Source organism: Euphorbia lathyris, chromosome 8, assembly GCF_963576675.1.
Source record: "Euphorbia lathyris chromosome 8, ddEupLath1.1, whole genome shotgun sequence".
Taxonomy (NCBI): Eukaryota; Viridiplantae; Streptophyta; class Magnoliopsida; order Malpighiales; family Euphorbiaceae; genus Euphorbia; species Euphorbia lathyris.
The window spans coordinates 67,482,033-67,505,076 of NC_088917.1; the positions used below are offsets into that span (position 1 = coordinate 67,482,033).

Below are 23,044 nucleotides of genomic sequence, written 5' to 3' on the forward strand. Positions count from 1 at the left end.
ATATTTAAAAGTTCTAATATTTGTTACTTAATTAAATGATTAACAAGAAGTAGAATTGGTTCAAATGGTTAAGGCGATTAACAATGTTTCATTTGGTTAGGTGTTCAATTCTTTATGTCTACATTTTAGGTAAATATTTTTTATTTTATTTTATAAACGGGAATTAATTGGGATAATTTTTATGACTATATAATAATGTTATACCTTATTAATAAATTATAAATTTATATTATTGTAATTAGTTTGCCAAACCTTACAAAATATATAACTATATATTTATAATATTTCTCTTTATATAAAGTTAATGTATGAAATATAAATTTATTATTACTAAACTTTCGGTTATTTCAGTTCGATCCAATCCAATCCGGTTATCGGTCCGGTTCTGGATAAATTTTGGTCCAGTTCGGTCCAGTTCTTTGACGGAAAGTCAACGGTCCAATCCAGTTCGGTTCTCCAAAAAAAGTCAACGGCCTGGTCCAATTTCGTAGTTTTTCCCTCTGATATTCGGTCCGGTCCAGTATCTCCAAGATCCGCGCCCAGCCCTAGTGCTTAGTATCAAAGGAAGAAAATTCCTGGCTATGGCACATGAGACTTGGTCATGTAAGCATGGACCTCCTGGCCAAACTAGCAAGAAAGCAATTGGTTGAGGGACTGCCTGAACTTAAATTTCAAAAAGATCAGTTATGCCACGCTTGCCAAGCTGGAAAACAAACCAAGCAATCTTTTCATAGCAAAAAATATTGTCTCAACTAAACGTCCGTTAGAGTTGCTACACTTGGATCTCTTTGGTCTAGTCCAGCCGCTGAGTCTGGGTGGAAGAAGATTTTCCTTGGTCATTGTAGATGACTTCTCTCGGTATACGTGGGTTATCTTGCTGACCAGCAAGGATGAGACCTTTGAGACATTTTCAAATTTGGTTAGAAAAATTGAAAATGAAAAAGACCTAAAATTAGCTCATATCTGTAGTGATAACGGTGGAGAATTCAAGAACCAAAAGTTTGTTGAATTCTGTGAAGCCAGCGGCATTGACCATAATTTTTCTGCTCCTAGAACACCTCGGCAAAATGGGGTTGTGGAAAGGAAGAACAGAACTCTGGTTGAGATAGCCAGGACAATGCTGGATGAACATAGGCTTCCAAAGTATTTTTGGGGAGAAGCTGTTAACACAACATGCTATATTCTTAATAGGGCTCTAGTTAGACCTATACTCAAGAAAACCCCCTATGAACTTTGGAAAGGACGAAAGCCCAATATTGGATACTTTCGTGCCTTTAGCTGTAGATGTTTTATTTTAAATACCAAAGATAGCTTAGCAAAGTTTGATTCAAAAGCTGATGAGGCTATCTTTTTGGGCTACTCAACAAACAGCAAAGCATACAGAGTTTTTAATAAACGAACTCAAGTTTTAGAAGAGTCTATACATGTAGAGTTCGACGAAACTGACCCTGCAGGTAGATACCAGCCGCTGACCGAAGATGATCCACACTCAGTAACCATCACTGACCAAGAACCAGCTACTGAGTCATTGACGAAAAGGCTGACCAAGAGTAAGAGTGAACCTAAGATTACTTTTACTAACCCATCTACTTCTGCAGAGATTGTTGAAACAGAAACAGCACAAGACATAAATGTACCTAAAGAGATAAGGATCCCAAGAGGGCACTCAGAGAGTGCGATCCTTAATTCTGCTGGGAATACCCCGATGACGAGGAATCAACTCAAGAAGTACCTCAGCAATGTTGCCTTCGTCTCAGTACAAGAACCGAAGAATTTCGCTGAAGCTGAGTACGATGAACTCTGGATGAACGCAATGCAAGAGGAGCTCGATCAATTCAGAAGAAACGATGTATGGGAGCTAGTACCTCATCCAAAGAGTCAAAAGACCATCGGAACAAGATGGATGAACAAGGAAACGTAGTCAGGAACAAGGCAAGGCTTGTAGCTCAGGGCTACAGTCAGCAAGAAGGTATTGACTACGGTGAGACCTTTGCCCTAGTGGCAAGGCTAGAGGCAATTAGAATTCTATATGCATATGCATCTTACAGGAATTTTAAATTATTCCAAATGGATGTCAAAAGTGCATTTCTTAATGGAGTTATAAACGAGGAGGTTTATGTAAATCAACCTCCAGGTTTTGAGGACCCTAAGTTCCCAAACCATGTTTACAAACTCAAAAAGGCTCTGTACGGCCTCAAGCAAGCACCACGTGCTTGGTATGAGAGGCTGACCAGTTTCCTGCTAACTAGAAATTACGTCAGGGGTAAAGCTGATACAACCTTATTCATTAAGAAAAAGGGTAAAGATACCCTGTTGGCCCAAATTTATGTTGATGATATAATATTTGGTGCAACTAACGAATCAATGTGCAAGGAGTTTAGCAAATAAATGCAGACTGAGTTTGAAATGTCCATGATGGGAGAACTCAACTTCTTCCTCGGTCTTCAAATTAAACAAGGAAAGAATGGCATCTTCATCAGTCAAGCCAAATATGCCAAGGAGATTTTAAAAAAATATGACTTGGAAAATTGCAAGCCAATATCCACTCCTATGGGCACTGACACTGTCCTCTTCGCTGATGAGAATGGTAAGTCAGTAGACAGCAAGTTATATCGAGGTATGATAGGCTCTCTACTTTACTTAACAGCCAGTAGACCGGACATTCAGTTTTCAGTATGCTACTGTGCTAGATATCAATCTAACCCTAAGGAATCTCATTACATTGCTGTAAAAAGAATCCTTAGATATTTGCAAAGCTCAGTGAACGCAGGTTTGTGGTATCCAAATACTCATGATTTTACACTCATCGGATACACTGACGCTGACTATGGACGGGATAAGCTAGAACGAAAAAGCACCTCTGGAGGATGCCATTTCTTAGGAAGCTGTCTTGTATCCTGGTTCAGCAAAAAGCAGGCGTCAGTAGCCTTGTCTACCACTGAAGCTGAGTACATTGCTGCTGGTCATTGTGTTGCTCAAGTCCTATGGATTAAGCAACAGCTTGAAGACTATGGTGTTCAAACGAAGACAATTGAAGTCAAATGTGACAACAAAAGTGCAATTGATCTTTCCAAAAACCCAATTCAACACAGCATAATGAAGCATGTCAGCATCAGACATCACTTCATTAGAGACCATGTACTCAAGGGTGAGATCAAGCTGACCTTTGTCCCAACGGACGAACAGCTTGCAGATATCTTCACGAAGCCACTAGCCCGTGAGCAGTTCAACATACTGAGAGAAGCAATTGGTATGTTTAATCCTCTTCAGTAAATTCCTGTGCTAAATGAATATGAATGCTGAGTGAATCACTATGCTGAATGATTGATTGTTTGCTGAGTAACTCATCAAAGCTGACTGAACATCAAATACTGAGTAACTTGCACACTGAGTAAATTAGTTTTAAACTTAAACTTTAAAATCATCCGTAAATGCATCACTGACCACTCAGAATATCAAACGCTTGACATTCTAAATACTGAGTGTTAGATCCGTTAGCATAAATGCAAAGCACGCGTATAGCCCTAGGATGACGTATTCGTCGTAATGTGTCATAAATGCCAGGATCATTGTCGGTACATGATCCCAAGGCAAAACTGGCACATGGATTCGATTAAGATCCACATCGTTCATTCCGTCTATAAATTATGGGAAATTCCCCATCTTTTATTCTTTACGCTTAATCATTCTAAGGAAAAGAATACTCTCTCTCTTAAATCCTTCTAAAACCTTTCCCATCTTCGAACTATGACTAAGATTTCCTACAATGTCTCCGGTGCCGGCCACCAAAAGCCCAGCTCTGATGAACCTTCACGAAACCCTTCCACACCGAGCAAGGGTAAAACTGGCCAAACTTCTGGCCAAGGGAAAGCTGTCAAGATCAGGACCTACTCCAAGGTCTTCGAAAATGTCCGCGAATGGAAGGTTGAGCCCTCCAGATGGGTCTCTGAGCATTTTGTACAACATGAACAACCATTTGCCGAATGGATTTCCAAGAACGAATGGACTAGGTTGTTCTCAGTTCGGGATGAAACCTATCCTGACTTAGTGAAGGAGTTTTACCACAACCTCAAGGTCGCTAATGACAATGCTGACTACCTATGCACCGAGGTAAAAGGGAGAACCATCTTCGTCAACCCTCTCTACATAGGAAATCTCCTCCAGCTCAAAACTGAGGGAGTAAGGCTGAGGAAGTCAGGCGATCAGGACAAAACCAACTACGTCCATACCTTCTGCAAACTTGAGGGTCACTCAGGAGAGATCTCAGCATCTTCAATGGGACAGCACCAGAAGATGGCTCACAACCTGCTGAGCTATTTCATTTACCCAAAGATCAACTGCACTACATCAGCAACCAACTTTGAACAGTGCTTCATATGGCTCATGCTGACGTACACCGCCATCAACATGCCGGTCTTCTTAGTTGCTGGGTTCCTACGCAGCACGGGCACACTGAGGTTAGGATCAATTATCACCAGGATTCTCATCGACCACAAGATCGACCTCAAAGGTGAGGAATCCTTCAGAGGAACTGAGATCACAGCTGCCTCGCTGAGGGCACTGAAATTTGGACAACCCTTGAAGAAGGGAAAAGTTGCTGCTGCTGGTCAAACTGACCAAGTTGAGGAATCTACTGCTGAGCCTAAGAAAGGGCGACGATCTAAGGCCCCTGCTTCCCGCAAGAGGAAATCTGCTGAGACTCCTTCACAAAACATTAAGTCTCTATCAAAGAGGCAGAAGTCAGCTGGAAAGTCAGCTGAGAAAAGAAGCAGGCAAGATGAGCCTGGCACTGAGGAAGCTGCTGAGTTACCTCAGAAGAAGCAGAAGCCTTCAACACTGGCACCTCTGGACGTCATGCTAACCGATTTCATTGTACCGGGTGATTCTCATTTCACTCAATGCCAAGGTACTGATGCTGATGAACCTGAGGTCCAGTTAGATGACTACTTCATCTCCCAAGTTGAGGAAGAACTGGATGGAGATAGTTCTGAGGAAGAAGATGAAGAAGCCAGCGGTCAGGATGACGCTGAGGATTCTGAGGAAACTGCCAGCGAAATTGAAGCTGAGGATGCTAACACTGGGTTAGCTGGTGGAGATGTGCAGGTTGACACTGAGTTGGCTGCGGGAGTTGAACAAGTTGAAGAGCAACCTGACCAGACTCATACTGAGCAACAGGAATCCTCTCCTACTCACTCAAAAGAAGAAGCTGCTCCTACTTTCACTCCACCACGTAGAAGGCGAAAGTTGGTTAAAGCCAGTGAGAAGCTCGTCAGTGAACCTCCTGTGCAACTACCGACTCTTCCTGACCTTGTTCTTTCAAAAACAACTAAGGACCCTTCTACTATTCAACTAAAATTTTTCAAACGGCCATCAACTTCCTCTACTTCAGCGCCGTTGGAAAAACAAGCCTCTGTTTCTTCTCAACAGGAACATGCCGACCAAAACACTTCAACAACTTCAACTAGTCAGGTTGAACCGTCCACTGTTCATGTTGTCTCCTCAAGCATGGTGCTGACTCCCCATCCTTCCGCCGTCAGCACAGACAGTGTTCGGGTTATTACTTCCACAACAAACCTCTCTGCCGATCAATCAACATTTCCTCCGACTCAAGTGCAGATTGAGCAAACTCTTCCTGTCACTGACCAGGGTACTCCTTTTACTCCACTTCCTACTGGTCATACGGATGTCCATCTGGCTGCCACTGAGTCTGGCAAAAAGCTCATTGACTCAGTGCAAGCACTTATCAAAGATCTTCAACATTCCGCCTCGCCTGCTGCTGGATCTTCAATTCCTGAGGCAACTCAGCTCTCCCAGGTCACTCAGCTTCTTAACGAAGTCAAGGGACTGAAGGATCTGCTGAATATAGTCTTGTCCTTCCAAGCTCAGCAAGCTAAGCAGGATTCACTCGCCAAGTTGGCAGAGATACAGCTGACAACAGTTCAACATCTGAACTCTCTCCATCAGCAAGTTCAGAAGTTATCTGCTGTGAACACTGACTATGCCACCTCCTCTGAACTCAAAATGCTCTTTGCTCAGCTTCATACTGAGCAACTTAAGACCAATGAGCAAATGGTGTCATACAGTCAGTGCTCCGTAGAGCAACTCGGTGAGGCCATCAGGCTCCTTAACCTAAACAAGCAAGAGATGGATACTGATGTGTTAAAGCAGAATGAGTTGCTGTCTCTCGCACATCAATCTTTCAACCACATCCGTCATAATAATATACAACGTCATCATTATGACTCAGCTCTCTTGAAAACATTCCACCAAATCTTTGCTGGCCTCTCTGAAGCTCTCCTCTGGCAAGCCAAAGCTCAAGCTTTCAGTGTAAATATGCTCAGTGCTGCTGATCTTCGAGTACCAGTCGAAGTATCAGCTGATGGAGTTGCCATTTTTGATGGCGTAAATGAGAGTGCTGAGAAGCTAAAGGAGCTTTCACAGGAACTGACTCGCGTTGTCTTAACCGATGCGTTCAAGCTCCCTGAAGTTGACAAAACGGGGGAGAAAGCGCAAGCTGCTAGAGCTCAGCATGAGAAACGTCAGTACGAGCGAAGTCAGTCACAGGGCAAGAAAAAGAAATAGATAGGCTAGCTTAGCTTAGGCCATAACAGTTGTAATCTATTTGCCTGGTTTATTTCTTTTGCTGTGTAATTGCTGACTTCTATCAATATATATCATACTTACTTTTCTTATTCAAATCCTGAGTTATGATATATGCTATTAAGTACTGAGTCATTATGTATCTTCAATTAAATCAGCTATGTTTAATACTTGTAACATTTATTGACTAAATGATATGCTGATAACATGTTTGACATAAACCTATATACTTATGAAACATTGTTATAAGAACTCATTGAACAACAAATTACTCAGTTCGCGCTCTATATGTTTAAACCTTCCGCTTAACACTGAGTAAATAGAATATGTGATATAGCTGACCTATACCTGAAAACTGACCTTAGACTTACTCATTTAAACCCTTAAATGTTTTAAGTTAAACTAAGTCAGTAGCTCAACCCTTACGGGGGAGTTTGCTAAATTATACTAGGTCAACTATCATGGGGGAGCTCATACTGAGTTCCTTGCTGAATAGTTTTGCCAACATCAAAATGGGGGAGTTTGTTGAAACACCTTTCCACATAATTTTGATTTGACAAAATTGTTTAAGTATAATTAAAATACATATTCTAAACACACTAAGTTTAAATGCTTTGATTTATTCTACTAATGTGTTTGTTCAATGTTGAGTTATAAATGTTATAAGTCATAAGGATTGGAAGGCCCAAGCCCAATACGGAAGCCAAGGCCCAAGTCAAACAACTCAGTACACTCGGCCCGCGTATGCCAAGACGTTGCCATTTTGAAACAAAACGCAACTCAGCAATCAGAAGGATCTAGAAGACCTTCGGGAACAACTTCACAATGAAGCTGCTGAGTAGTCTCGACAAAGCGTACAAGACAGCAGCTGGCAAAGGAAAACTTCCAGACAAAGTGTTTCCTCTTTTGGCAAAGTTCAGACGACACAGTATGCTGTCCAGTTGACCTTACCATAAAAGGGGAGACCATCTGCTGAGCTGACCGAGGACAGAAGATACACGATTGTGATTGGCCGAGAGCTCTGAGCAAGTCAGGATGATAGCGACATATAGCCGTTTCCCTCCAACGGTTATTTCGAAATTCGAAATGACCGATGCCCATACGTCTCTATAAATAGTGCCATCACAAGCTTCATTCTATACAGAACTTGATCAAGCAGTTACGCTGACCAAATTTCTACACAAGTTCTGCAAGCAAGAAGCAAAGCAAATTCTTACACTACATTTCTCATATCTGTGTAAAAGTCTAGAGTGATTGTTAAATCGTCTAAAGTGTCTTAGCACATCTTTGTTGTAACCCCCTCACTTGGATCACATGATATCTCACACAATATCAGTTATAGACATGCTTTCAATTCTCAATCATATAAACTTCAATCTCATATAAACTTTACATATTATACACAAGAGAAAGCATTTACAATTTACAATACACGTTTAAGTCATTATCCTGCATAGAGGATTTACAAAACAAAAGTACATCACAAGACTCCAAAATGCCTAGATGAGAATGGACTGACACTGCTGGTGCGACCTTAAGCAAGAAGAACTCCACCTAACCTGTAAAATCTGTTGGCAAGGGGTGAGCTGCCTACTCAATAAACATATTACGCATATATGTATATACAAAAGTAATGTAAAGAGCACAAAGCAAAATATATCATTAGTACCAAGTTAGAATTTATTCATTTGTTTCACTTATTATAATAATACTTATTTTAGAAAGGCCTTGCTGTACTTAAACAATATATATAAAATGGTCATTGGGCCCAATCTGTATTCCGGCTCACTAAATTCGGAATACAATCATCTGTGCTACGGAGGAGTTACACTCAACTCACGTACTCATATATCTCAACACATATGCTTCCGGCTCACAATATTCAGATAGCACTCTCAACTTGGACCATTTCACATATCCATCTAAGCAAGCTCATATTCATTTATAATCCAACCATTATTCAGTTCTAGTATGTGCACAAGGCTCAACATGCCGTATTCACTCATAACACTGCAACATACTCAATCATATCATTTTCTTATCAATCATGATGTATCACAAACACTCAAACATTATCCACATCATTCACATCAGATTCAACCACATCTCACACTCAGCAAGTCACAAGGCACAATACAGTCATACACATATATAAGCAATATGCTTACCGTCGCTCTTGGTTCGATCTATTCAACACGATCGGGTGTGCGTTCAGTTGCACCTTGCCCTCCTAATGTCACATAACATTTATACAATTAGCCTTAACATAAACTTAATAAAAATATAAACTAATGAATGCTATATGATTTACAAGACACTAACTCCACAAAGTTCATGCAATCTAATCCTTTTGTCTTAGATCATCACATGACCTACTTGCACACATTCTACCATAACTTTCTCTATATTAATCTAAATGCCCTGATTCTTGAACCTACTGAAACTAGACATATATGGGTATAACATATCCAAAATTCACTTTAATATCACTTCTACACAATATATGGCATACAAAATGATTCTGTCCTGTTTTCAGCCAAGAAACAGACTATCCAGATTTCCATCTACCATAATTCACTCAACCTATCTCACACTAAACACAATGGATTGCCAAAACCTTTTACAGACATATACTTCAAGTAGTTAGGAACACTTTTGTATAAATAACCTTTCTCAAATTATAAATCTAAGGTCCTCAAAATGCTACATCAACATGGCTGCCTCACATGATATTCAATTTCGAGGCAGTCATGTTCCATCTAGGTTTTCTTCATCTATATATGGAATTAAAGTCCCATATTTTACAGAGGGTTTCATAACACATATAGAAACATATGTTATTCTTTATGTATCTTCAAATTCGAAGAATATCAATATGAAAAACATGCTCCAAAATGACTGAAAGCAGTACCCTAGATTTCTGTTTAGGGCACTTGATACATATCTTTCATTTGGACAGCCTATAACCACTTGAAACAACACCAAAACTCAAAAAAATCCATCACAACTCATCCACAACAAATCCTATGATCATACCTAGGTATTTCAGAATCTCAAACTCATAGAAAAAGAGCTAAAACTACATACTAACCTTCAACTCGTGTCTATCACCTAGTATGCTTCCTAACTTGACTTGTTTGACTCGAAAATGGAAGAAATTGGAAGAGTTTTCTTTGGAGAGGTTTAGGGTATGAATAAGGAAGGTTTTTCTGAAGCTTTGGTCGAAATTGTGGCTGGAATAGATAAAGAATGAGTTGTGCACATCATTTGTAAAATGAAGAGGTGTATTGTGTCTTAATATTGGGGTGACACCTCATGCTTGCTCACAAACCTCAAATTCAGCCCTCCTAAAGTGTAAGTTAATCAATTTAGGACATATAAATTCATTCATTCATTCATTTAAGTCCTAACTCAATTAACCAATCGTTACATCTTAACGACACACTAATCGCCTACTAATCGCACGATAATCGCATTATGCATACAAAACTTCTACTGACAATGAGATGAATCTAAAATGTATGTATTCAATCATGAAAACATATATGAATGTGGGAAGACTCATATGTTAGGGTTTTGGGGATGTTACATTTGTATTAGGACAAAACACTTATCATTTCTAGAGATAGAAAGGAGAGGCTGAGTACTCGGTTTTAAGTACTCAACGAGAGATTAGGATTGAGTAGAAGTATAGAGGAAGGTACTCTTGTCATACTCAATTGCTGATATTGTAAAGGGTTTGAGGCTCTACCTTTAAAGAGCTCAGTAGAGGATTTGAAATCTCGGAACGTGTTCCGGGGACAGGACATAGGCTTAGAAGAAGCCGAACCTGGATAAATCTGCTGAGTGAAGTATTTCTTACCTTAACTCCTTATTTATATTGCTTGCTTTAAATAATCAAAACTGACCAACTAAAGAGGTCAAATTGAGTTGTGCGCGTTAAACGTCTGAGCTCAGGAATAGACTCCAAGTGCTATCTCCTGACTCAAGCTAAGAAACTGACCTAGTCACCTGTTGACTAAGCCAGTATCTTGTTGTTTACTCAGCGCCGCTGTTAAAACCTTTTTCCTTAGAAAAAGAAGTCTACCCTAATTGCGAAAAAGTTTAAATAGTTCCTAACCCCCCCTTGGAACTATACTTGCAACCTTACAAGGGCCCAACAGAAAATTCCTGGCTATGGCACAGGAGACTTGGTCATGTAAGCATGGACCTCCTGGCCAAACTAGCAAGAAAGCAATTGGTTGAGGGACTACCTGAACTTAAATTTCAAAAAGATCAGTTATGCCACGCTTGCCAAGCTGGAAAACAAACCAAGCAATCTTTTCATAGCAAAAATATTGTCTCAACTAAACGTCCGTTAGAGTTGCTACACTTGGATCTCTTTGGTCCAGTCCAGCCGCTGAGTCTGGGTGGAAGAAGATTTTCCTTGGTCATTGTAGATGACTTCTCTCGGTATACGTGGGTTATCTTGCTGACCAGCAAGGATGAGACCTTTGAGACATTTTCAAATTTGGTTAGAAAAATTGAAAATGAAAAAGACCTAAAATTAGCTCATATCCGTAGTGATAACGGTGGAGAATTCAAGAACCAAAAGTTTGTTGAATTCTGTGAAGCCAGCGGCATTGACCACAATTTTTCTGCTCCTAGAACACCTCAGCAAAATGGGGTTGTGGAAAGGAAGAACATAACTCTGGTTGAGATAGCCAGGACAATGCTGGATGAGCATAGGCTTCCAAAGTATTTTTGGGGAGAAGCTGTTAACACAGCATGCTATATTCTTAATAGGGCTCTAGTTAGACCTATACTCAAGAAAACCCCCTATGAACTTTGGAAAGGACGAAAGCCCAATATTGGATACTTTCATGCCTTTGGCTGTAGATGTTTTATTTTAAATACCAAAGATAGCTTAGCAAAGTTTGATTCAAAAGCTGATGAGGCTATCTTTTTGGGCTACTCAACAAACAGCAAAGCATACAGAGTTTTTAATAAACGAACTCAAGTTTTAGAAGAGTCTATACATGTAGAGTTCGAAGAAACTGACCCTGTAGGTAGATACCAGCCGCTGACCGAAGATGATCCACACTCAGTAACCATCGCTGACCAAGAACCAGCTACTGAGTCATTCACGAAAAGGCTGGCCAAGAGTAAGAGTGAACCTAAGATTACTTTTACTGACCCATCTACTTCTGCAGAGATTGTTGAAACAGAAACAGCACAAGACATAAATCTACCTAAAGAGATAAGGATCCCAAGAGGGCACTCAGAGAGTGCGATCCTTGATTCTGCTGGGAATACCCTGATGACGAGGAATCAACTCAGGAAGTACCTCAGCAATGTTGCCTTCGTCTCAGTACAAGTGTAGACACCGAGTCGGAGGACCTGTGACGAAAACCTGAAAACAAGACGGTCGAAGCAATTGATTCTGGAAGTTTTGAAAAATATATAAAGAATAATAAGCGGAGGAAAATTAACGGCACGACGCGGGCGCGCAACGGCATCTCGCACGCGGACGACGATGGTCGAACGCCCGCTCGACGGCTCGAGACGTGCGCGCGGCGTCCGTCGGACGCACCGTGAGTGGCACACTCTCGACGTCCGAGCAATGTCTGGGACCGCTGGCGGTGCGCGCCCTCGCGGGCCGTTGAGCGCACGTGCCTGGCAGCGCGAGGCGCGCGTTTGGCGACCGCGACGTGCGAGCGTCTGGTAGCGCAGAACGCGCGCTCGGTGGCCACGGAGTGCACACGTCCGACGGCGCAGGGCACGTCCCGAGGGTCGTCGGGCGGGCGCCCAACCACGTCGGGCGAACGCCCAACGCGTCGGGCGAACGCCCAACGCGTCGGGCGAACGCCCGACGGGGGTTTGGCGCGCGCCCAACGCCGTTGGGCGATCGCCCAACAAGGCGGCCGCCCAACCACAATGGGCGACGCCCAAATTTTTTTGGGCGTCGCACATTGTTCCGGGTTCCGTGGGCCTATAAAAAAAGGCACGGATCCCAAGGTATGAGGGAGGATTTTTTTGAGGAGGAAAACTTTCTCACTCTAAACATTTTTAGAGAGAGAGTGGATTTTTTTGAGAAAAATATTTTTTTTTCTCAAAAATTCCAAATTTCCTAGGTTCAATTTTTACTAAATTTTCATTAAAAAACGGAAGCTCGCGGTTCGTGGAATCAATCGGCTTCGACTGTCAGATACCGAATTAAAGGTATTATCCGAGGACTAGACTCTTTATTTTATTTAATTTATTTCTCTCCTTCTATTTATTTTTTTTATTCCTTTAGTCATTTATTTATTTTGTCACGTTTTATTTAGTTAGCATATTTATTTAATTTTCGTTTCGTGTTAAATAAAATTCGGTTTTGTTTTAAAATAAAAACCTCGTTTTGACATCCCAATACGAACCGTGATCCGATAAAAAGGTAGTTCGGGTGTCGAAAACGTTGTAATTATAAGTTTTTTTTAATTTAAAAGAAATTTCCAAATAATGTTTTAAAATAAAAACATCGTTTTAGGAACTTCCGTTTTCGACTATGATCCATTTTTGGTAGTTCGGAAGTCCAAAACGATTGAATTAGATTTAATTTAAGGCTTTTGAACAAATCTGGAAAATATTGGAGTGCTGCTGTAATTTGCCAATTCTGTCACTAAAGGCTGTTTACCGACGGATTTTCTGTCGGTAAATCTGCCAAAATGTAAAAAATGTCATTTCAATCCCTTTTTCTTAACTTTTAGACTTTTAATCCTTAGTATATATATATATATATATATGATTATGTAATACATGTTTTTCAACTTATTTTAGAACTTTAGTATATATATCTATTTTAGAATATTTGTATATCTCTTTTTATTCTATTTTGTAATATAAGTATAAATATATATATGTATTTCCCTTTTTTATTAACTTAGGTTATATTTAAATATTAGTTACTTGATATTTTGAGAAATAATGAATAGACATTAGCATATGGTATTTTTGATATTTAAACTATATTAATTATGTATATATATGTATAGTTTTTTTTAGAATATTTGGGTTATTTTAGTGATTATTGAGTTAAATTATTTTTAAATAAGTATTACTTTCTTAGTTATAGGATTTACTTATTATTTTCACATTTCAAAGTATAAGATATATTGTGTTTATTATCTTCATATACATATAGTGATTTTTGGTTAAATCTTATTTTCTTATCTTCCTTTTTGATTTAAATGTATACATATATATATATGGTCTAAAACCATTTTCTTTATTCTTTTGGCCCATTCATGGGTCCATGTTCCAAAAGGGCTTCATTTGAGTGTAAATGTTAGTTTATTGTAATTATAATAGTTAAAGAGTCCATTAAGTAAGTGGGAAAAATAAATCACCAAAAAGAGAGTTTTCAATTGAATTATTTAAACTAATGTTTTTTTAGATTTGTAATGTAAATAAATGGAGTCATTCTTGTTAATATTTCAAATCGTCTTCAAAATACCAAGTTTTAAAACCCTAATCCGTTCCAAAGGCGGATTAAAGGATCATTGTAATTAAAATCGTTTTCTTTGCGAATAATAGAGTTTTGAACCATTTTCTTAAAGAATTTGTACAAAATAAAATTGACTTGTATGTTTAACCATGTTTTCTCATTAAAAGGTTTTTTTATCTCAAACGTTTTCAAATACTCGAGTCGTTCCAACGGCGATTCGGGTAAACTTCATCAAACGGGGTTTTAAAACGCACCTGAATCGTTCCAACGGCGATTAAGGTGCGAACCATGTAAATAAATCCGTTTTTGGGAAATAAGTTAGTGTAGAATAAACACACGACATAATATTTAATACGGTTATAAATAAATCACTTCTTTCTTCCCCCTCTCTGTGTATGTATAAACATAAATGGGTGATTCTTTACTGATGTGGATTTTCAATATCATATGCTCAAAACGGTTTCTAAAAAGAGAAAGAAAAGGGTTTCAAATGAATTTTAAACTTAAAGAAGTATACGATTAGTCCGTTATCGCCTAACATGCTGAGTAGGAGGCCGGTGGTTCATAACCGGGCGATGTCGGGGTGCCTAGTAGCCTTTCTCCGGAAAGGAGCTAGCCTTCTCGGCTCGTACCTAAGTTTCCCGAACCCACACCGGTCTCCCGTAAGGGATCGGTGTTCATTTTCCCATTCGTGGGTGGCGACTCTTCCATATCTCCGAGCTCCGGTCCTGCCGAGCAGCTTGATTCCACGATTGGTTGCTTTCGGCGCCAATCACCGCTTACGTCGCCATGAGGTTGTCCACCCCCCGGTCCGCCCGGGAGATTAGGCCACGGCACCTCGTCTAACAATAAGAACCGAAGAATTTCGCTGAAGCTGAGTACGATGAATTCTGGATGAACGCAATGCAAGAGGAGCTCGATCAATTCAGAAGAAACGATGTATGGGAGCTAGTACCTCATCCAAAGAGTCAAAAGACCATCGGAACAAGATGGGTCTTCAGGAACAAGATGGATGAACAAGGAAACGTAGTCAGGAACAAGGCAAGGCTTGTAGCTCAGGGCTACAGTCAGCAAGAAGGTATTGACTACGGTGAGACCTTTGCCCCAGTGGCAAGGCTAGAGGCAATTAGAATTCTATGTGCATATGCATCTTACATGAATTTTAAATTATTCCAAATGGATGTCAAAAGTGCATTTCTTAATGGAGTTATAAACGAGGAGGTTTATGTAAATCAACCTCCAGGTTTTGAGGACCCTAAGTTCCCAAACCATGTTTACAAACTCAAAAAGGCTCTGTACGGCCTCAAACAAGCACCACGTGCTTGGTATGAGAGGCTGACCAGTTTCCTGCTTACTAGAAATTACGTCAGGGGTAAAGCTGATACAACCTTATTCATTAAGAAAAAGGGTAAAGATACCCTGCTGGCCCAAATTTATGTTGATGATATAATATTTGGTGCAACTAACGAATCAATGTGCAAGGAGTTTAGCAAACAAATGCAGACTGAGTTTGAAATGTCCATGATGGGAGAACTCAACTTCTTCCTCGGTCTTCAAATTAAACAAGGAAAGAATGGCATCTTCATCAGTCAAGCCAAATATGCCAAGGAGATTTTAAAGAAATATGACTTGGAAAATTGCAAGCCAATATCCACCCCTATGGGCACTGACACTGTCCTCTGCGCTGATGAGAATGGTAAGTCAGTAGACAGCAAGTTATATCGAGGTATGATAGGCTCTCTACTTTACTTAACAGCCAGTAGACCGGACATTCAGTTTTCAGTATGCTAATGTGCTAGATATCAATCTAACCCTAAGGAATCTCATTACATTGCTATAAAAAGAATCCTTAGATATTTGCAAAGCTCAGTGAACGCAGGTTTGTGGTATCCAAATACTCATGATTTTACACTCATCGGATACACTGACGCTGACTATAGACGGGATAAGCTAGAACGAAAAAGCACCTCTGGAGGATGCCATTTCTTAGGAAGCTGTCTTGTATCCTGGTTCAGTAAAAAGCAGGCGTCAGTAGCCTTGTCTACCACTGAAGCTGAGTACATTGCTGCTGGTCATTGTGTTGCTCAAGTCCTATGGATTAAGCAACAGCTTGAAGACTATGGTGTTCAAACGAAGACAATTGAAGTCAAATGTGACAACAAAAGTGCAATTGATCTTTCCAAAAACCCAATTCAACACAGCAGAATGAAGCATGTCAGCATCAGACATCACTTCATTAGAGACCATGTACTCAAGGGTGAGATCAAGCTGACCTTTGTCCCAACGGACGAACAGCTTGCGGATATCTTCACGAAGCCACTGGCCCGTGAGCAGTTCAGCATACTGAGAGAAGCAATTGGTATGTTTAATCCTCTTCAGTAAATTCCTGTGCTAAATGAATATGAATGATGAGTGAATTACTATGCTGAATGATTGATTGTTTGCTGAGTAACTCATCAAAGCTGACTGAACATCAAATACTGAGTAACTTGCACACTGAGTAAATTAGTTTTAAACTTAAACTTTAAAATCATCCGTAAATGCATCACTGACCACTCAGAATATCAAACGCTTGACATTCTAAATACTGAGTGTTAGATCCGTTAGCATAAATGCAAAGCACGCGTATAGCCCTAGGATGACGTATTCACCGTAATGTGTCATAAATGCCAGGATCATTGTCGGTACATGATCCCAAGGCAAAACTGACACATGGATTCGATTAAGATCCACACCGTTCATTCCGTCTATAAATTATGGGAAATTCCCCATCTTTTATTCTTTACGCTTAATCATTCTAAGGAAAATAATACTCTCTCTCTTAAATCCTTCTAAAACCTTTCCCATCTTCGAACTATAACTAAGATTTCCTACAATGTCTCCGGTGCCGGCCACCAAAAGTCCAGCTCCGATGAACCTTCACGAAACCCTTCCACACCGAGCAAGGGTAAAACTGGCCAAACTTCTGGCCAAGGGAAAGCTGTCAAGATCAGGACCTACTCCAAGGTCTTCGAAAATGTCCGCGAATGGAAGGTTGAGCCCTCCAGATGGGTCTCTGAGCATTTCGTACAACATGAACAACCATTTGCCGAATGGATTTCCAAGAACGAATGGACTGGGTTGTTCTCAGTTCGGGATGAAACCTATCCTGACTTAGTGAAGGAGTTTTACCACAACCTCAAGGTCGCTAATGACAATGCTGACTACCTATGCACCGAGGTAAAAGGGAGAACCATCTTCGTCAACCCTCTCTACATAGGAAATCTCCTCCAGCTCAAAACTGAGGGAGTAAGGCTGAGGAAGTCAGGCGATCAGGACAAAACCAACTACGTCCATACCTTCTGCAAACCTGAGGGTCACTCAGGAGAGATCTCAACATCTTTAATGGGACAGCACCAGAAGATGGCTCACTACCTGCTGAGCTATTTCATTTACCCAAAGATCAACTGCACTACATCAGCAACCAACTTTGAACAGTGCTTCATATGGCACATGCTGACGTACACCGCCATCAACATGCCGGTCTTCTTAGTTGCTGGGTTCCTACGCAGCACGGGCACACTGAGGTTAGGATCAATTATCACCAGGATTCTCATCGACCACAAGATCGACCTCGAAGGTGAGGAATCCTTCAGAGGAACTGAGATCACAGCTGCCTCGCTGAGGGCACTGAAATTTGGACAACCCTTGAAGAAGGGAAAAGTTGCTGCTGCTGCTGAAACTGACCAAGCTGAGGAATCTACTGCTGAGCCTAAGAAAGGGCGACGATCTAAGGCCCCTGCTTCCCGCAAGAGGAAATCTGCTGAGACTCCTTCACAAAACATTAAGTCTCCAGCAAAGAGGCAGAAGTCAGCTGGAAAGTCAGCTGAAAAAATAAGCAGGCAAGATGAGCCTGGCACTGAGGAAGCTGCTGAGCTACCTCAGAAGAAGCAGAAGCCTTCAACACTGGCACCTCTGGACGTCATGCCAACCGATTTCATTGTACCGGGTGATTCTCATTTCACTCAATGCCAAAGTACTGATGCTGATGAACCTGAGGTCCAGTTAGATGACCACTTCATCTCCCAAGTTGAGGAAGAACTGGATGGAGATAGTTCTGAGGAAGAAGATGAAGAAGCCAGCAGTCAGGATGACGCTGAGGATTCTGAGGAAACTGCCAGCGAAATTGAAGCTGAGGATGCTAACACTGGGTTAGCTGGTGGAGATGTGCAGGTTGACACTGAGTTGGCTGCGGGAGTTGAATAAGTTGAAGAGCAAGCTGACCAGACTCATACTGAGCAACATGAATCCTCTCCTACTCACTCAAAAGAAGAAGCTGCTCCTACTTTCACTCCACCACGTAGAAGGCGAAAGTTGGTTAAAGCCAGTGAGAAGCTCGTCAGTGAACCTCCTGTGCAACTACCGACTCTTCCTGACCCTGTTCTTTCAAAAACAACTAAGGACCCTTCTACTGTTCAACTAAAATTTTTCAAACGGCCATCAACTTCTTCTACTTCAGCGCCGTTGGAAAAACAAGCCTCTGTTTCTTCTCAACAGGAACATGCCGACCAAAACACTTCAACAACTTCAACCAGTCAGGTTGAACCGTCCACTGTTCATGCTGTCTCCTCAAGCATGGTGCTGACTCCCCATCCTTCCGCCGTCAGCACAGACAGTGTTCGGGTTATTACTTCCACAACAAACCTCTCTGCCGATCAATCAACATTTCCTCCGACTCAAGTGCAGATTGAGCAAATTCTTCCTGTCACTGACCAGGGTACTCCTTTTACTCCACTTCCTACTGGTCATACGGATGTCCATCTGGCTGCCACTGAGTCCGGCAAAAAGCTCATTGACTCAGTGCAAGCACTTATCAAAGATCTTCAACATTCTGCTTCGCCTGCTGCTGGATCTTCAATTCCTGAGGCAACTCAGCTCTCCCAGGTCACTCAGCTTCTTAACGAAGTCAAGGGACTGAAGGATCTGCTGAATGTAGTCTTGTCCTTCCAAGCTCAGCAAGCTAAGCAGGATTCACTCGCCAAGTTGGCAGAGATACAGCTGACAACAGTTCAACATCTAAACTCTCTCCATCAGCAAGTTCAGAAGTTATCTGCTATGAACACTGACTACGCCACCTCCTCTGAACTCAAAATGCTCTTTGCTCAGCTTCACACTGAGCAACTTAAGACCAATGAGCAAATGGTGTCATACAGTCAGTGCTCCGTAGAGCAACTCGGTGAGGCCATCAGGCTCCTTAACCTAAACAAGCAAGAGATGGATACTGATGTGTTAAAGCAGAATGAGTTGCTGTCTCTCGCACAACAATCTTTCAACCACATCCGTCATAATAATTTCCAACGTCATCATTATGACTCAGCTCTCTTGAAAACATTCCACCAAATCTTTGCTGGCCTCTCTGAAGCTCTCCTCTGGCAAGCCAAAGCTCAAGCTTTCAGTGTAAATATGCTCAGTGCTGCTGATCTTCGAGTACCAGTCGAAGTATCAGCTGATGGAGTTGCCATTTTTGATGGCGTAAATGAGAGTGCTGAGAAGCTAAAGGAGCTTTCACAGGAACTGACTCGCGCTGTCTTAACCGATGCGTTCAATCTCCCTGAAGTTGACAAAACGGGGGAGAAAGCGCAAGCTGCTAGAGCTCAGCATGAGCAACGTCAGTACGAGCGAAGTCAGTCACAGGGCAAGAAAAAGAAATAGATAGGCTAGCTTAGCTTAGGCCATAACAGTTGTAATCTATTTACCTGGTTTATTTCTTTTTCTGTGTAATTGCTGACTTCTATCAATATATATCATACTTACTTTTCTTATTCAAATCCTGAGTTATGATATATGCTATTAAGTACTGAGTCATTATGTATCTTCAATTAAATCAGCTATGTTTAATACTTGTAACATTTATTGACTAAATGATATGCTGATAACATGTTTGACATAAACCTATGTACTTATGAAACATTGTTATAAGAACTCATTGAACAACAAATTACTCAGTTCGCGCTCTATATGTTTAAACCTTCCGCTTAACACTGAGTAAATAGAATATGTGATATAGCTGACCTATACCTGAAAACTGACCTTAGACTTACTCATTTAAACCCTTAAATGTTTTAAGTTAAACTAAGTCAGTAGCTCAACCCTTACGGGGGAGTTTGCTAAATTATACTAGGTCAACTATCATGGGGGAGCTCATACTGAGTTCCTTGCTGAATAGTTTTGCCAACATCAAAATGGGGGAGTTTGTTGAAACACATTTTGCATAATTTTGATTTGACAAAATTGTTTAAGTATAATTAAAATACATATTCTAAACACACTAAGTTTAAATGCTTTGATTTATTCTACTAATGTGTTTGTTCAATGTTGAGTTATAAATGTTATAAGTCATAAGGGTTGGAAGGCCCAAGCCCAATACAGAAGCCAAGGCCCAAGTCAAACAACTCAGTACACTCGGCCCGCGTATGTTAAGACGTTGCCGTTTTGAAACAAAACGCAACTCAGCAATCGGAAGGATCTAGAAGACCTTCGGGAACAACTTCACAATGAAGCTGCTGAGTAGTCTCGACAAAGCGTACAAGACAGCAGCTGGCAAAGGAAAACTTCCAGACAAAGTGTTTCCTCTTTTGGCAAAGTTCAGACGACACAGTATGCTGTCCAGTTGACCTTACCATAAAAGGAGAGACCATCTGCTGAGCTGACCGACGACAGAAGATACACGATTGTGATTGGCCGAGAGCTCTGAGCAAGTCAGGATGATAGCGACATATAGCCGTTTCCCTCCAACGGTTATTTCGAAATTCGAAATGACCGATGCCCAGACGTCTCTATAAATAGTGCCATCACAAGCTTCATTTGACACAGAACTTGATCAAGCAGTTACGCTGACCAAATTTCTACACAAGTTCTGCAAGCAAGAAGCAAAGCAAATTCTTACACTACATTTCTCATATCTGTGTAAAAGTCTAGAGTGATTGTTAAATCGTCTAAAGTGTCTTAGCACATCTTTGTATTAGGACAAAACACTTATCATTTCTAGAGATAGAAAGGAGAGGCTGAGTACTCGGTTTTAAGTACTCAGCGAGAGATTAGGATTGAGTAGAAGTATAGAGGAAGGTACTCTTGTCATACTCAATTGCTGATATTGTAAAGGGTTTGAGGCTCTACCTTTAAAGAGCTCAGTAGAGGATTTGAAATCTCGGAACGTGTTCCGGGGACAGGACGTAGGCTTAGAAGAAGCCGAACCTGGATAAATCTGCTGAGTGAAGTATTTTTTACCTTAACTCCTTATTTATATTGCTTGCTTTAAATAATCAAAACTGACCAACTAAAGAGGTCAAAGTAAGTTGTGCGTGTTAAACGTCTGAGCTCAGGAATAGACTCCAAGTGCTATCTCCTGACTCAAGCTAAGAAACTGAAATAGTCACATGTTGACTAAGCCAGTATCTTGCTGTTTACTCAGCGCCGCTGTTAAAACCTTTTTCCTTAGAAAAAGAAGTCTGCCCTAATTGCGAAAAAGTTTAAATAGTTCCTAACCCCCCCCCCCCTTGGAACTATACTTGCAACCTTACAAGGGACCAACACTCTCCCCCACGACAGGCCATTAAACTCAGAAATGAAGTATCCCATTTCTTTCAAGAAGAAGATGAATCTCTGTCTGAGGCTTGGGAGAGGTACAAGGAGCTGCTTCGAAGAGTACCAAATTATGGCATACCTATGTGGATGCAAGTACAGAGTTCTTACAATGGAATGACCAATGCATACAAGATTCAAATTGAATCAGTTGCAAACGGAAACCCTAAAGATCTTGAGCCCCAAGCTTTGTACGAACTAATAGAGAAAGTTGTTAACACAAGCTACAATTGGCACTCTGTAAGAAGCGATGGCAATGGATTTTCCAATGAATCGAACAATGAAGCAATCACCAGACTGTCATCTCAAATAGAGCAGTTGGTTAAGACTGTTGGAAAAATGAATATTTCGGCTATTCAAGCACAACCTCTTCCAACAGGATTGCATGAACAGCCAACACCTGACAGATGTGATTTCTGCAGTGGACCGTACAGACATATTGACTGTCCAGGGATCAAACCAGGGGCGTCGATGAAGGAACAATGTGACTTTATTGCACGACAACCACCCAACCTATATTCAGATACATATAATCTGGGGTGGCGAAATCATCCTAACGTTTTATGGCAAGATAACAAAAGACAACCAGCTGTTCAACAACCATACCGGCAAGACAATACAAGACCAGCCTATCAATCACAGCAGGGCAATTCGTCTACGCAAAATTATCAGCGACAACCAGCTGTTCAACAAGAAGGGAAACCTGATTTGGAATCTATGATGATGCAATTTAATGAAACAGACGCAATCTTCCATCAAGAGTCTTGAAACCCAGATGCAGCAGTTTGCCACTATCATTGCTTCCAAAGATAAAGGAGCCCTACCAAGTAATACAGTAACTAATCCAAAAGAGGAGGTCAATGCTATCATCTTGCGAGGAGGTAAAAAGGTTTCCAATTCGTTTGAAAATAACAATTTGACCAAAGACGACCGATGAACCAGCACTGGCTTAGCAAGGAGTTCCATCGGAAAGGAGAAAGGACAAACAACCTACCAACGAGAACTCCCCATCCTACGAAGCAAGAGTACCTTACCTAGGCAGGCTAAAGCAACAGAACTATAAAAAGAGGCACAAAAGTTTCTTAGAACAATTGACAAAGTTGAACATCAACATTCCATTTATAGAGGCTTTATCAGAAATGTCGATGTATGTCAAGTTTCTCAAAGATCTTCTCACAAACAAGAATAAGCTCGAAAGTGTAGTAATGGTGCAGCTGAATAGGGACAGTTCCTCAATCCTACAAGCCAAACAGCAGCTTATTAAAAAGCTGAAAGATCTAGGGAGTTTTTCTATACCATGTTCAATAGGAACATTGACTATTTAGAATGCATTGTGTGACCTAGGAGCTAGTATCAACT

At 40.9% G+C, this 23,044-nt stretch overlaps 1 non-coding gene across 1 annotated transcript; it reads right to left on the reverse strand.

The window, feature by feature from the left end:
* Positions 1-21,658: 21,658 nt before the first annotated feature.
* Positions 21,659-21,765, reverse strand: LOC136204362 (small nucleolar RNA R71). Its single transcript, XR_010675205.1, has one exon. It is a non-coding gene; the product is annotated as a small nucleolar RNA R71 (small nucleolar RNA).
* Between the last annotated feature and the right edge of the window lie 1,279 nt (positions 21,766-23,044).